The 16,164-nt window shown below is 40.8% G+C and overlaps 1 long non-coding RNA gene across 2 annotated transcripts in view; it reads left to right on the top strand.

The window, feature by feature from the left end:
* The window catches only part of LOC110205184 (uncharacterized), a 194,367-nt gene that overhangs the window by 30,900 nt on the left and 147,303 nt on the right, over positions 1-16,164 (top strand). The window lies entirely within an intron of this gene.

Genomic DNA, 16,164 nt, shown 5'->3' on the forward strand with positions numbered 1-16,164 from the left:
TATAGGTGAGGTGTATCAGCGGCTGAAGAAACACTTCTTACACCTTGTGCTTTATTAGTCTAACTTTAATTGTCTTTAGGGGGGACCCAGAATTCCCTAATAATGATTATTCACATTTCTATAGTACTTCAAGGTTTGCAAAAGATTTTGTCATAACACCGTAAGATAGGTAGTACAAGTATTATTATTCCTATTTTATAGTGAGGAGACTGAAGTCCAGAGAGTTTGTGACTGCCCAGAATCACAAAACCAGCAAATATTCAAAGCTGAATTCAAACCTAGCCCTTCATGATTCTAAGTTGGATACACTTTCCACTATACTTCGCTCCTGTAAATTCTAAGCAGATATTATGACACTGAGGTTTCTTGGTGAGTGCATATGGCATCTTCAGAAAGCCCAGTCAACCAAGGTACTCCTCCAAATGGGGTGCTAACAAATTAATTTTTAAAAACTCACCTGCAAACCAAGATGCCATATGTGAAAGTTTAGTGAGCCTGTCCTAAAGTAATATCAAGGAAAGGGTAGCAGTAAGAGATGAAAGCTGAAGGCAAGTGATGAAACTAAGTATAATGGATTCTTCTTACAGTCTTCTAGGATATCCCTGGCTCTGGAAGATAGTGGGCAGGGGTCTGGAGGTCTCCCAGGCCACATAGGAATTTTATATCCATTAAACCTTCTATTACGTACAGCTTCCCTGCTCACAGACCTAATCACCCAGTAGCTTAAGTAAATCCCAGAAGTCTGGAAATGAAGCCATGTGGAAGCAACTCCATTGGGATACCCCAGCAATGGAAGATCCAGGAAGTGGCCTGCCCCTCTTGGCCTTGTCCTCATCCTCCTCCATGGACCCAGAAGCCCAATGCTTTGCTAAAGCTGGTAAAAAGGAACCAAATCACCTGTGCGATGGATTTGGTCCCCTTCAACCAGCTGTAGCTGTGCATTAATTGCGCCGGTGAGACTAAGAGGATGTTGTTCTCCGGGTAGCCTGAGTATAAAGAGAAGTGGGGACCAACATGGAGGATAATCAGCCAGGAGATGCATCATAGCAGCTCCAGTGAAACTGAATCCTCTCCGACTGCAAGTCCATTCCATATAGACAGACCCTGCGCTCCCCAGCACTGCTCGGAGAGCCTTCCTTCCCCTCACCCTCCAGCAAGATGAAACATTCTGCATCCTTTCTATTTCATCCCCACTGGAATTCAAGATTATATTTCTGGGAAACAGAACTTGGTTTTTTAAGCCAATTAGTCTACCAAAAAGCATTTGTTAAGCACCTGCTATTTTCTAGGCAGCGTGCTAAGTTCTGAGGATACAAAGAAAAAGTGAAAGACTCTCAGCCTTCAAAGGTGCATGCATTCTGTTGGAGGGGACAACAAGTGTGCCATAGGATATGTAAAATGCAAGGTAATTAGGGGGTGGGGGACACCACAAGCTAGGGATTCAGGAGAAGCCTCACATAGGTAGTGGCATCTGAGCTGAGCTTTGTAGGAAACTAGAGAGTCTAAGAAGTGAAAGTGAAGATAGAGGGTGTTCTGGGCACATAGGGGGCTGTAGGCTCTAAACAAGACATCTCCAAGATTAGGAGATAAAGTGTGAACATATTTCTACCCTCCTCCGTCTCCAGCCAAGTGGCAGCTAGCAGGAATGAATATAAAATGGCTGGGATGAGTTACATGGGGAAGGTTCCTCCTCTCAACCCCACCCTCTAGCCAAGAGGTGGTTTATAACTGAGCAGTGATGAGACTAGTCTATGCTCTCTAAATTCCATCAGGTACATGGTAAGCTAAGTTTAACTACAGCTTGGGCTAATGACAAATGCCAATAGAAGAGGGCTGTTCATGAGGAGTCTGGGAAAAGGAATTGTTGAGCAAATGATTATCTGAGCATCTCTAGCTCTGTCCAAGGACATCAGCTGTGTTTGTCCAGAGCAAGTACTCCAGTCCTAGAAAAGGGCACTCTCCAGGGGAGCAGGAAGATGCTTATTTCCCTGTGTCATATATAAAGGTATACTGTATAGAAGAAAAGGGATGATTCTCACTTTTTATGTTCCATACATATATTTCTCACTACAGATTGGTAAGGAATCCTTCACTCTCACCTGGACCATGGAGAGGGTTGGGTTGTGAATAAGATCTTTTAGGGACCTGTGGAAATATTCTCTCATTTGCACCCTCAACAACTTATTACTAAAATGAAGTTTGTTTTTTTGCTTGTTTTTTAAAAAGATAGTTTTATTGAAACTGTTCATGGTGCTGTCATCTCTGTGGTCACCAATATGAGTCAGGGTGCTGCTGCGTGCAGCAACTCTCAGTCTTCAACAGGGAGATGGAAAGAGGAATGGATGATAACAGTACCTCAGCCACTGGATTTGTTCATGGAGTAACCCTAAGCAGACAGACTCTTCTACCTCCTTCCCTCTTCCACCCCACCAAGACCTTTTGTTTCTCTCTTTCTTTAAAATGACCTTATGCTCTTAAGGACTTGGCACCAGGCAAAGCACCCAATCTAGCTATAATGAGCATTGATGTTATGCTAATGACTTAAAGAAAATCACTGAGTTTCTCATGTTATAATGATTGGTGGAAGAGGAAGCCAAGTGTCATCTTTTCCTAACTTTACAGCAAATCCATAGACCCCTCCACCGGGACTGGCCCAAGTCCTCAAAGACCGAGGCCAGTAAATGTATTTCTTTCCTATTTTTAGACAATTGGATTTTCATGGGTATGTTTCTCCAGTTACATATTGAATTGGGGGTATGGTACCAGGGGGAAAGAGACCGAGGTGGAAAAGTCAGGGAGACTTTGCCCCAAATCTAATGCTCACCTTGGCAATGCTTCCTTATTGTGTGGGTTAGGCTGAAGAGTATGAATTTCAGGTGGAAAAAAGCAAGAATTAAATTGCTCTGTAGAAATAGTAGATTTTTTTAAAAGGAGGGAGGAGGGCACCTTCTAGCAGAGAAAGAAGACAATAGCATATATCACTCAGAGAAGAAAGGAGTGTTTTAGAGGAGAAGAAAAAGTGTATCAGCTAAACATGAAGCCACCATTCAACAAAACAGCTGGAAGGGAAGATGGCTTTGGTTAACAAATTTCAACAAAACAAGTGTGACTCAAGTCCAAGGGTCTCTAGAAAACTCTGAAAATAGAAGTGCCTGCCCACACTGTGTGGAGAAGACAGACCTTTTTTATGATTCTAATTAGCCAGGATTTATGAGTAAATCATCTCATAGTACTTTCTCCTGGTCCTGGAGTCTATGAGAAATATTTATGGTCCAGTCTTAAAGAAAGCACAAGAACACACAAAATATATTTTCATACCATATATCCTTTTCACTGGATATGGTCTGTGATTTCATTAGTATAGGAATTCTATCTACAAATGCAGATTATCTTAGAGAGTTTCCTAGGAGCTCTGAGAGTTTAAGTAACTCATCCAAAGTCATATTGCTACATTACAGACCAGCAGGACTGGAACTGAGGTTTTTCTGTATTCACTCTGCCATGTTGCCTCTCATGTCTAATTTATACATTTATTTCTGTCTATATTATCTATATCTAATTTACATCTTAGGGGCAGCTAGGTGGCACAGTGGATAGAGTGCTGGGCCAGGAGTCAGGAAGAGCTGAGTTGAAATCTGGCCTTAGACACTTCCTAACTGTATGACTGTGGGAAATTTGCTTAACCTTGTTTGCCTCAGTTTCCTCATCTGTAAATTGAACTGGAGAAGGAAATGGCAAACCATTCCAGTATCTTTGCCAAAAAAAAAATCTTAAATGGGGTCATGAAGAGTTGGACAGGACTGAAAACAACTAAACAAGAACAAAAAAATCTATATCTGTATCTATGTAATCCACATTTAATCTATATCAATTTAGATATATCTAAGTATGTGTAGTGATATGCATGTACATACACACTCAAATATATCTATGATACATATCTATATGCATATATAAAGAAATATGTGTGTGTATATATGTTCAAATGTATTTGTAATTTTAGCAAAGTGAATACTCTCTCCAAAGATTCAGATCATCCAATCACATGCCTACCAATCTTCTGCAACTCTTGTCCATGTCTTTCTGTGAATTCGCTATAGGGGGTCCATCCAACATAAAGGAAGGCTTCCTCCACTTCTCCTGAAGTCTTGAGGATACCAGTGGAGTTCTTAGGTTGCCCAGCTGTCATACTCCATCACTACATAACCACACCATCCTTTCTTCCTATCATTTATTTCCCTCATAACATAGCATCCCCCATCTAAGCTAGGAGAGACTTCAGAGACTGGGGTCATTTTGCAAATAAGGAAACTGAGCCTCAGAGAAGTTAAGTATCTTGCTCGGCTAAGGAGTTTAAATGGAATCTGTTGTTTCATCATCTTTGAAGTCCCAGGTTCAAATATTACCTTCACTGCTCCTTAGCAGAGTGACTTTGGGGAAAAAATATGCTTAACCTCTCTGAGCTTCGGTTTCCTCATCTGTAAGATATCATTCCTGCTTATATCACACTGTCATTACCCTCTACTAATACAGACTGTAGCCCCTTGATGGCTTTGTAAATAAGTCTTAGATATTTGTCTGAAGCAAAGAAAGGTTTAGTGACTTGCTCATGATAACACAGCTAATAAATGAGGTGGGATTGAATTCATGTTTCCTTGAAGCCACGTTCAGCATTCTATCCACAACACACCAAGTTACTCCACAATCCTTCCTCCCTCCCCAACCAGAATGAAGGCACTTTTCAGTCTCTCAGAGACTGGGTGTGTTCAAGCTGCAAAGGAAAAAGCCACTTTCTAATTACAGTAAACAGCACATTTCTGGCCATCAAAAACCTAATACATGAAAATAACTTTAGAAATGTTTTCCTAGTAGGTTAACAGAAACAAGCACGTGACCTGATGTAGCACAGAGCCCCAATCCTCCCACTATGTCACCTGCTGGCACTGCCAATCATTAACCCATAAAGAGGGGTGAATCTTTACATCAAAAGGAAAGGGAAGGTCCCAGGCAGTGAAAAATACTCTGCTGTGTCTTCTTTCCCTAACAGGCTGACCTCTATCAGAATGTTGTGATATCCTGCAGAGTAGGGAGGTGAGGAAATCCAGAAAAAAAATCACAAAGAACAGATAAGGCTCTTGTCTGAGCACCTGGGTTTAGGGAAATAGAAGACAAAACCAAACCAAACCAAATCCCATCACTTTCTGTTCTTCCTCAATCTCAATATTTCTCTCTAATCCCCAAGAACAGATTCTAATGTAAACAACACCATTATTAAAATTCTTCCTTGCTGGATGATAATGAAGTTACTCAAAAAAGACAGAGAAGGAATCCAGCAAGAAAGCTCGAGGCATCATAATTTGCACAAAACACTGAATGTAAATGGATTTAAATAATTTTTTTCTCTGAAAAATATGGTTCTGTATTATATACACCTATCACAACTGCTTTGGGGATTTTTTTTTGGCAGGGGGGAGAGGGGTGAGTTTTATAACTGCCTAGAAAAATGATACCAGTCAAAGGGTGGGTTTTTTGGGGAGAAACATATAGACCACCTCAGGGATGCTCCAGGGAACTCTTTCCAATGGTTCTCCAAGACAAGAAAGAGTAGTGAGTTGGAGAAGGAAGCTCTGTGGACCAGTTAACAGAATGAGGAGAGTTTCTGGTGAAGAAAAGAAGACTGAGGGGGAGACCACAGTGGTTCCTAAGGGGAATTCCATCATGGCAGTACACTGCAGGCACTTACCCAGAATTCTCATTGCCTTCCTTTATGTGTGTCAGGGGACAGAGGGAGGTAGACATCGCAGCCAAAAACATGATTTCCCTTCCCTCCTCCACTCCAGTCTTTCCAGTGGGGCTTGCCTCTTTTTCACGTTTCCTCCTTTCTCCAAATATCTCTTCTTCTTTCCCCTATTCTCTCAATGTCTGCCAGTCTCACTCCACTTACCTATTTCCACAAGGTATGGACACATTCTCAGCTTCACACTACCTAGGAAAATGTCATTCACAGGTAAACTATAGAGCTAAAAGGGCTGGGAATCATCAGACGGGTGGAAACTTCTGAGGACAGAAGAGGAGAATGTTGGTTTAATAAAGGAAATCAAATTAGGACAAGTATGAAAAGGAGCTCATGACCCTTCTACATTGTTGAACATTTGGATGACAGATTGGAAAAACAAATGTTAGCACTGAAAGAAACTATAGCAATCAATGTAGACCAAACCCACCATTTTAAAATGGCATAAACTAAGGCACAGATACTTCCTGAAGGTCACACACAGGCCAAATTGGGACTTAAATCCAGATTCCAAATTCTAGCTCTGACCACTCTAAAGCACTGCAACCAGCCTTGGCCCTTTCAATGTCAATAACTCGAGATGGTATGACATTCTCAGGATTCTGAAATTGGGAACATAGGATCATAGATTTAGAACTAGAAGGGACCTTCAAAATCATCTTGTCCAATCCCCTCACTTTGCAAATAAGTGAACTGAGTTCCAGGGAGATTAAGTGACACAGGCAGAATTCAAACCTAGACCCTCTGACTCCAAATCCAGCACTTTCCACCATACAACATGGAAACAAGCATTGGAGGGATTCAAATCATGGTCTGTTTATATTGCTGGATGGGGGGGGGTGCCTTAGACAATAATTTTGTGTTAATAGTAGAAGATATTTGATGAAGACACTTTCCAAAAACAGCAAGTTTCTATGATAGCAGATCATTGTTATTTGGATTCAGATGTACCATGAGTAAAATGGGGTACTCCTTCAGCCCAATTATTGTAATACTACATAGGACATCATCATTCACAAGCAGCTTTATATACATTCTCTCACTTAATCCTCATAATGTCTATGTGATGTGAGCAGGAAAGTTATTTTATAGGTGAGTAAATTGAGACTCAGAGAGATTAAGCTCTTTGTCCAAAGTTATTCTGAGGGAGCATCGGAACTAGGATTTGAACCCAAGTTTACCAACTCGAGGGCATGTTGGTGGCACAGTGGATACAGTGTTGGGCCTGGAATTGGGAAGACTCATCTTGCTGAGTTCAAATCTGGCCTCAGACATTTGCTAGCTATGTGACCCTGAGCAAGTCACTTAACCCTGTTTGCCTCAGTTTCCTCATCTGTAAAATGAGAAGTAAATGGCAAACACTCCAGCATCTTCACCAAGAAAATCCCAAATGGGGTCATGAAGAATTGGACATGACTGAAAATGACTGAACAGCTTCAAACTCTAAATCCATGATGAGTTAGAATAATTATTAAAGCACTTCAAAAACCTTAAAATGCTACATAAATGCTAGTTGTTGCTATTGTTATTATTGTTTCCACTGAACCACAACAGCTAGCTCATAAAAAAAAATCTGCCATGAACTACCTCTTTTCCCCTCTTCTTTATCTCCTATCACTCAAGTACCTTCTGCCATTTTCTCCTCCCTTATCCCTGTCTCATATGATGAAGTAGCCTTACTCCTTACCAAGGCTAATTCCTCTACTCATTCAAGTGATGCATTCCATCTCATCTCCAACACTTGCCCCTTCTGCCAACCCCACTCTTTGACTTATTTCCTTTCCCTCTCCACTAGGTCACTTCCTACTGCCTGCATATGTCTTCCTCACCCTGAAAAAACACACACTTCATCCTTCTGTCCCTGTTAATCCTTGTCCTATTTCTCTTCTGCCCTTTGTAGATCAACTCCTCAAAAGGCCATCTACAATTAGATGCTTCCATTTTCTCTCCTTCCACTCCCCTCTTAACTCCTTACAACTTGACTTCCTTATCATCCCATCAAAACTGCTCTTTCCAAAGCTAATGATCAAATCCGATGGCCTTTTCTCAATCCTCATTCTCCTTGACCTCTCTGCAGCCTTTGACATTGCTGATCACTCTCTCGTCCTTGATACTCTCTTCTCTCCAAGTTTTTAGGACACCATTCTCTTCTGATTCTCCTTCTGCCTATCTGACCATTCCTTCTTAGTCTCTTTTGCTAGATCCTCCTCCAGAGCATATCCTCTAACCATAGGTGTCCCTCCGGCTTCTATCCTGGGCCCTTCTCTCTCTCTCTCTCTCTCTCTCTCTCTCTCTCTCCTACTTCACTTGGCAATCTCATCAGCTCTCATGGATTTAATTACCATCTCTATGCTGATAATTCTCATATCTACCTATCGTGCCACAGCTTCTCTGCTGACCTCCAATCTCAGATTTCCATCTTCCTTTCATATATTTTGAACTAGATGTTCAGTAGACATCTTAAATTCAATATGTCCAAAGGGAATTCATTATCATTCCACCTAGACCCTCTCCTCTCTCCTTCCCTACCTATTGTTGTAGAGGACAACACTATCTTCCCAGTCCCTCACACTCACAATTTAGGAGTCATGTTGGACTCATTCTCTCTCACCCAACAAGCTATGTCCAAGGCCTATAGATTTCTTGTAACATCTCTCAAATGTGCTTCCTTCTGTCCTCTGACACTGCCACCCCATCCTGGTTCAGGCCCCCATAACCTCAAGCCTGGATTATTGCCAGCTTGTTGGTGGGTCTGCCTGCCTCAAGTCTCTCTCCACTCCAATCCATCCGCCATTCATCCACTGAAGTGATTTTCCCAGGGCAGAGTCTGATCATGTCATCCCCCTACTCAAAAAACTCCAATGGCTCCCTATTGGCTCTAGGAGCAAATACAAACTGCTTAATTTGGCACATAAAACCTTTCATAACCCACCCCTTCCTTCCTTTCCAGGCTTCTTATACTTTACTCCCTAACAAGTATTCTTCTATCCAGTGACTCTGGCCTTCTTCCTTTTCCACAAACAAGACACTCCATCTCTAGGCTCCAGCTCCTTTCTTTGGCTGTCTCCCATGCTTAGAATGTTCTCCATCCTCCACTCTGTTGACATCCCTCACTTCCTTAAAGGCTCAAATAAAATCCTACCTTTTACAGGAAGTCTTCCCCAAGCCCTCTTAGCTCCAGCATCTTCCTTCTTTTAATTATTTCCTGTTTATCTTGTATATATCTTACTTTATTATATTTGTTTGCATGTTGTCTCCTCCATTAGAATGTAAGCTCCCTGAGGTCAAGGACAGTCTTTTGCTTCTCTTTCTATCTCCAGTGCTTAACACATGGTAGGCACTTAATAAATGTTTATTGATTGATTAATAACCCAATGCCATTTTCTATTGTTATAGTGGCTTATACTCTTCAAAACATTTTTATATCTATTGCGGCAACATTGAGTCATTTTAAAAGGTTCACTTTCATTAAAGGTAGATGTACCACTGCAATAGGGAAACAGTGGTACATATTGCCCCATCCTAAAAACCAAGGAGAGAAGAGGAATGGAAGAATATTTCTTATTTCCATTTCCTTTAGAGCATAGTGACTCTGCCATTTATGCATGATGTGACCTTGAGCAAATAAGACACTTCTTCCCCAAGGGCCTCAGTTTCCTAATCTGAAAAATGAGAAAGTTGACTTGGAAGATTTCCAAAATTCCCCTTAACTCTGAGTCCATGAGACATTGGGGTACTCAACCATGGCAGCCTGAGAGACTTAGAATCTCCTTCGGGCTACTTTCTCTTCCTGTTCTCAATACCTGCCCTGGCCCAGCCTGACAGTTGGCCTTTCTTGCCAAAGTGGAAATTCCCATTTGCAGTCCCATGTGAAATATTTCAGTCCAGTATGAGCTAAAGAGATTTCTGAGTCATTCTGAATTCAACATTCACCTTGTGAAGGGGGAAAAAATCTGGCACTCTCTATATCCCCACCCCCTCTTCTTCACTTCTGAGACGAAAGTGCTTGTTTATAACACCCTTAAAAGTCAATCAATTAGCTTTTAAATGGATTCAGTATAATTCACAGTCACCATACATGAGTAGAAACAGCACCGTTCAGTAAATTCTCATTACCTTCTTCTGCTAAATGACCACTCCCCCTCCCCCTCCCCCTCATTATCCTACCTTTCAGAATATAGCAGGAATCCTCTATTTCTTACTTCCTGTGTAAGGCTCTGCAAGCCCAGTTTTGACTTTTAATGAGAATTTAACATGATTTAGGTTTAAAATGACCTTAAAAATAACAGTCCAGACTCCTAAGTGGACAGAGAAGGAAACAGAGACCCAGGTTTTCTGACTGAAAATTCAGGGCTCTTTCATGGTGGGGCAGGCATTAATCATTTGACTAACTACAGTTGTTAGAGCCCTCTCAATTGTAAAGACTGCGCTTTCCCTCCACATGCAGGTAACTGGCACAAACACAGATGGCTCTAATAAGACAGAGATGAACTGTGTCCACAGATGCTTCTCACTCTCTCTTATTGTCTCTCCTACCCAAGCTAATTTATTTTTATTTCCTTGGTTATTTTTCGGCTTCATTTTTTACCGCCTCTGGATCCGGCTGACCATTGGCTACATTTGTTCCCTAGCTAGACTGTGGAAGATTGGGTAGCATTTCACACTGACGTTTTCAACATCCTAGTACACTGATTCCAATGCATTTACAAACAAGCAATTAACAAGCATTTAGTAAATTCCTACTATATTCCAGGCACCGTGCTAGGCACTGTGGATATAAAGGAAAAAAATGAAATAGTCCCTGCCTCCCTTTATGTGGTAGGTAGATGGCATGGTAGATAGAGTGGTGGGCCTGGAGTCAGGGAGACTCATCTTCTTGAACTCAATTCTAGCTTTAGGTGATTACAAGCTGTGTGAGCCTGGGCACTTAACTGTTTTTGCCTCAATTTCTCGTTTGTAAAATGAGCTGGAGAAGGAAATGACAAACCATCCTAATATCTTTGCCAAGAAAAACCCAGATGCAATCATGAAGAGCTGGAAGTGATTGAAAATAACCCTCAAGGAGCTTACGTCCTATTGGGAGAGATTGCCTGCACATAAATAAGTTTATACAAATGATATACAATAAATACAAAATAAATTTTGGCAAGAAGGTTACTAGCAGCTGGCAGAGAAGGGAAGAGATTGGGACAAACCACCACCATGGCAGGTGGCAATATCCAAGAAGATAACCAGAGTCCTGTGTCTAGCATCACTAGGGCATAATATGGTCTTGAGGAAAGAACACCTGACTAGCCAGGAGATCTGGTGGTCTGCACTTGGGCCTTGCTTTTACTTATTGTATGATCTTGGAAGCCACTGAGCCTCAATTTCTTCATCCGTAAAATGAGGGCATTGGGCTAGACAAATTCTAAGGAAAATAACTCATGGGTTTAAGAGGGAAGAGCTCTTGAATTTGCTAACCCCTTTCTTCACAACGGAAATTGTTTTTCTTATATTCAACTGAAATCTATTACTCTGCAACATCAATCCATTGCTTCCAATTCTGCCTCTTAGACAAGTAGACCAAGTAAACTATGCCATACGTGACAGCCCTCTAAATGCTTCGAAGCCTGGTCTCACACCACCTTGCCTTCCCTTCATAAGGCAAACATTACCAGCACCTTAGATGATCTTTGTAGGGTCTGGTCCCTATGCAAATTACCACCTTGGTCATTCTCTTGTGGACACATTCCAGTTTGTCGGTGTCCTTCCTGAAATGCAGGGAGAACTGTTCTGAGCCTCAGTTTCCACATTTGCAAAAATAGAGATAATAATCCTTTCACTCTGCCTCACAGGGTTGTTGTGGAGCATATGCTTTAATATGGTAAAGTGTTAATAGAAATGTGAGCATTATATGTGAGCTTCCACACTTAGTGGTTCTGAGATCTCATTTATGGGGACATTTCCTCCTACAGTGTAGATTGCAGCCCATTCATTCCTCAGCCTGTATGACTCTTGTACATGTCCTCTCATAAGTCCTCCATATGGGGTCCACCCAACGTTCTGGGGGCCTTCCACTAGCTCTCTCCATGTTCCATGGGTGTCTATGAAGCACATGCCAGGCTATCCCCCTGGCATCCCTTGCTCCTGATAGATGACCATTCTGCCTCCCTTTCCTGTCACACATCTTCTGAATGATATCTGTTAGGTTACTTCTTGCATGTAAGTCATCGTTTTAATGCCAACATTTTTCAATATAGCTGTGAATCATAGGATATCACAATCACTGAGAAATCAAAATTGCAGGTCACCCAAAGGACAGTGGAAAGACAAATGGTGGGCACATATAGTTTTTATTATTCATAATAACAATATCTAGCAGAGGCTTCACTGGAGAGTGTGTGCTTGGGGTGAGGGGCTTAGGGGGTAGTATCCCAGGGAAAAATTTTCTCCATTAAAAAATTTTGTTCTTCCTGATTTTGATGCGCTCATTGTTCCTTTTTTGCTCTCTCTCTGCCAAACTCACCCCCACCACCTAACACTGGGGGTCTCTGGTTGTGGGGTTAGGGGAAGGACAAAAGAATGAAGAGTACCCTCCCCTCTTTCAGGGAGCTATTGGATAATAACTTCCCATCAGGAAATGAAGCAGTTTATAATCAACAGTTACAACCAGTTACGTTCCAATTCATTTGCACAATTACCAGCAACTCTCCATAATGTGTGTGTGGTTTATGGGGCAAGTTCTTCATTGCTATTTTCGTTCATTCAGTCTAATACCAGGCTCCCATTTCCCGAAGTAAGCCAGTGTGAGCTCAGATTAGGCAAAATTATATTGGGATTCACTTATTTTGGAACCACACAATACCAGCCAATACTTGAAGAGTTCTTAGAGCTCATCTAGTCCAAACTCCTCATTTTACAGAAAATAAGTGCAGAAAGGGGAAGGGAGACCTGAGGTCGCACAACACATTTGCCTGAACCAAACATAAATAGGAAGCCAAACCTGCTACTAGAAACACATAGACAGAGAGTCAATGGTGTGTTCCAAAGACACCATGGTATAATAGAAAGAGATCTGGGCTCAGAGTATGGAGACCTGGCTCCTGGGCTTCATCCTGGTCTTGACACTTGTAAACAAAGTGACTTTGAGCAAGTTAACTTACCTCCCCGAGTCTCAATTTCCTTATCTGTAAGTTAGAAATGATGACTCATGCAATCTACCCCAAAGAATTACCATGAGGAAGGCATCTTGTAATTCTTAAAGTGCCACATAAGAGTGAGGTTTTCTCAAATATGTGTGCCTTTGGGATCATGAATTCTGGAGCTTCTTCATGTCACTAATGTGTGCTTTCATTCATGTGAATAATTGTAAGTTGACTGAGCTTTAGCCCACTCAATTCAATTCAATCAACAGATGTTAGTGCCTGCTGCAGGCCAAGCCCTCTAGTCAGGCCTAAGCAATCTCTGTCACAACTGACCCTGACACATAGGCCCTCAGGGATCCATCAGAAGGAACCTAAGATAAAGGTGGCTAAGAGACATTATAAATTACTTCAGGCAAGATTCAGCTGTTTGAGGAATGGTTACACGCATGTCCTGATGACTCTCCTTCCATTGGGAATTCCTGTCCAGGGCCACAGTCTCACCAACATTTGGGTTAAGGGATGCTCCTTAGATATCCAGGAAATATGTAGATAAGTATACTATGTGCGTATATATGTATATGTGTATGTGTGTGTGTATATCTATATCTATATATGTATATATGATGTGTGTTTATATATACACACATACATGTATACATATATACATATACACACATACATTTATATGTCTATATATGTATATAGCAAAAAGAACATTTGACTTGGAGTCAGAAAAGACATGGCTTCAAAATTGGCTCTTAACAATTAATCACCATTTGACTGTGGGCAAGTCATATAACTTTGCTGAGCCTCAGTTTTCTCATCTGTAAAATAGAGATCTTAATTTCTGAAGTACCTACATGAAAGGGTTTCTATGACGATCATGTGAAATAATGTAGGTACTCAAAACACTTTGTAAAACTTAAAGCACTATAAAAATGTCAGCTATCATTATGGTTTCATGTTGCTTTTTAACAGGTCCCTTATTTAAAACACACATATAAAAATCCACATTTGTGAGCATATGCACAGACATAAAAATGCACCAAAAAAGAAAATAACTCTTGGAAACTGTCCTCATGTTTCTGTCCTAGCGAATTATAGCCCCAAGGCCCCAAGGCCTTGTTTATCATTGACTGTGATGATCGGGCTGATCATAGAAGTGATCCATTCAACGTCTGGCTTCCTTTCTCAGAACCCTATTGAATGTCATTCCCAAGTCTGAGGGCTGCTAATATGAGCCTAACCCTGACACAATGATCTCGTTTTGAAGACAGTTGTAAATTTTGTGGCTACATCCAATGAGTTTAGGACTTTTTGAGTCATACATTTGAACTTACTGAGATGGGAGCCACTCTCTAATAGCTCTGGTAGAGAAATAAAAGGTAAGAGGAGAAAGAAGCAGGACAGAAATCAGATAACGCCCATAATCCTATAGTGTCCATGAGCTGTGTTATAGACAGGAGGTCATATGGCATGAGCAAAATTATAAGAGCAGGTGACAGCCATATTTGGCCACTTAGATACTGTAAGGTCATGGGAAGGAGACTAGACTTGGATTCAGGAGAGGTCTTGGATTCAATGTGAAGATACTGATACTACTTTTGTGACCTGAGCAAGACACTTCACCTTTGAAGCCTCAGTTTCTTTATCTGTAAAGTGACCCTAATACTTGAAATGCCTATTTCACAAGGTTATTGTGAAGAAAGCACTTTGAAAAATCCTTTTTTCACACATTTACTTATTTTATTTTTAATTTATGGAATAAAACAAGCATTTCCATAATACAGTATAATAAAAAAGATGATTGCACATGAAACTGCAAATCTATTATGTACAACTCACTATTTCTTTTAAATATACAATTTTCTTTTCTTCTTTTTTTTCTTCCCTCCCCCCACCATTAGGACTACCATTAGACATAAATAGGTATATGTATGTAAAATTATTCTATATACTTATATTTATGTTTCTTCTCTAGATGCAGATAGTGTCTTTCTTCATATGTCTTTTATAGTTAATTTGGATATTTGTAGTAGTCAAAATGACGTATTTACTCAATGTCATCCTTAAAACAATATTGTTATTACTGTACATATTGTTCTCTTGAGAAATCTTAAAACACTATACAAATATAAAGTCAATGCTCTTTTGACTTCCAAATAATATTGGTAATGTGTTAGCATGTAAGGGTCCCCCACAATTCAATGACAAAACTTTCTCTGAAGAAAGTCTGTTTAAGCCCGTGGTGTAAACCTGTTTGTAAAGCCTTTCATCTTCCAGTCTGTAGTGTTCTCAGGGATGAAGGCCTAGGACATGGAACCAACCACCAGATCATAGACAGGGCTGGAAGAGGCTTTCAAGGTCATGTATTCCAACTCCCTCATTTTACAGAGGAAAGAATGTAGACCCATCCTTGTCAGCCCCCAATCTAGAACTTTAAATGATTTGAGATACATGGTTGGCACTCTAGAAAAACAAAATTCTTCCCTACAGAATTTAATAGTCTCCCTTCAATCTGTCTTTTCAGCCTTAATCTCTCCCCACGGTTCCTCTTGTGCTTTATACTTTCTGGACTCCCCACATCAGCAAGAGACATTCCCCTCTTCCCATCCTGATTGGCAACCCTTTCTTCTCACTCTGCCTATCTATATCCCATCCATCCTTCAACACCTCCTCTAATACTACCTCCTCTGTGAAGCTTTCCTGGATTTCTTCTCATCTTCAATCTAAAGTGATCCCTTTTCCTCTGATTGTCACAGCATGTACTATCTTGTCCTGCTCACCTGACCCTGACTACATACTACTTTGTATTGCATTTTCTCCCTCCTTTTGTATTTATTTCTCATTTCCCTCATTAGACTATAAGCTCTAGGAGGGCAGCCTCTGGGCTGTTCTCATTTTCATCTTTTTCTCTCTCAGTGCCAAGCAAAGACCCCTAGTGAGTCAGTAAATGTTTGATGATGATGATGTTGATAATCTAAGTTATCTGTAACAATTTTGGACCCCATCATCCGTTCAGAGAATTTCCTGTGTAATTAGTATTATAATTATCAATATTAATAGCTCATATCCCACAGTTTGGTAACACAGTAGAAAGAACATTGGACTTGGAGTCAAGATGTTATTATTCAGTCATTTTTCAGTCATGTTCAACTCTTCACAATCCCATTTGGGGTCTTCTTGGCAAAGATACTAGAGTAGTTAGCCATTTCCTTCTCCAGCTCATTCTACAGATCAGGA

The sequence above is a fragment of the Phascolarctos cinereus genome, unplaced genomic scaffold, assembly GCF_003287225.1.
Source record: "Phascolarctos cinereus isolate Bilbo 61053 unplaced genomic scaffold, phaCin_HiC Scaffold_2;HRSCAF=192, whole genome shotgun sequence".
Classification (NCBI taxonomy): domain Eukaryota; kingdom Metazoa; phylum Chordata; class Mammalia; order Diprotodontia; family Phascolarctidae; genus Phascolarctos; species Phascolarctos cinereus.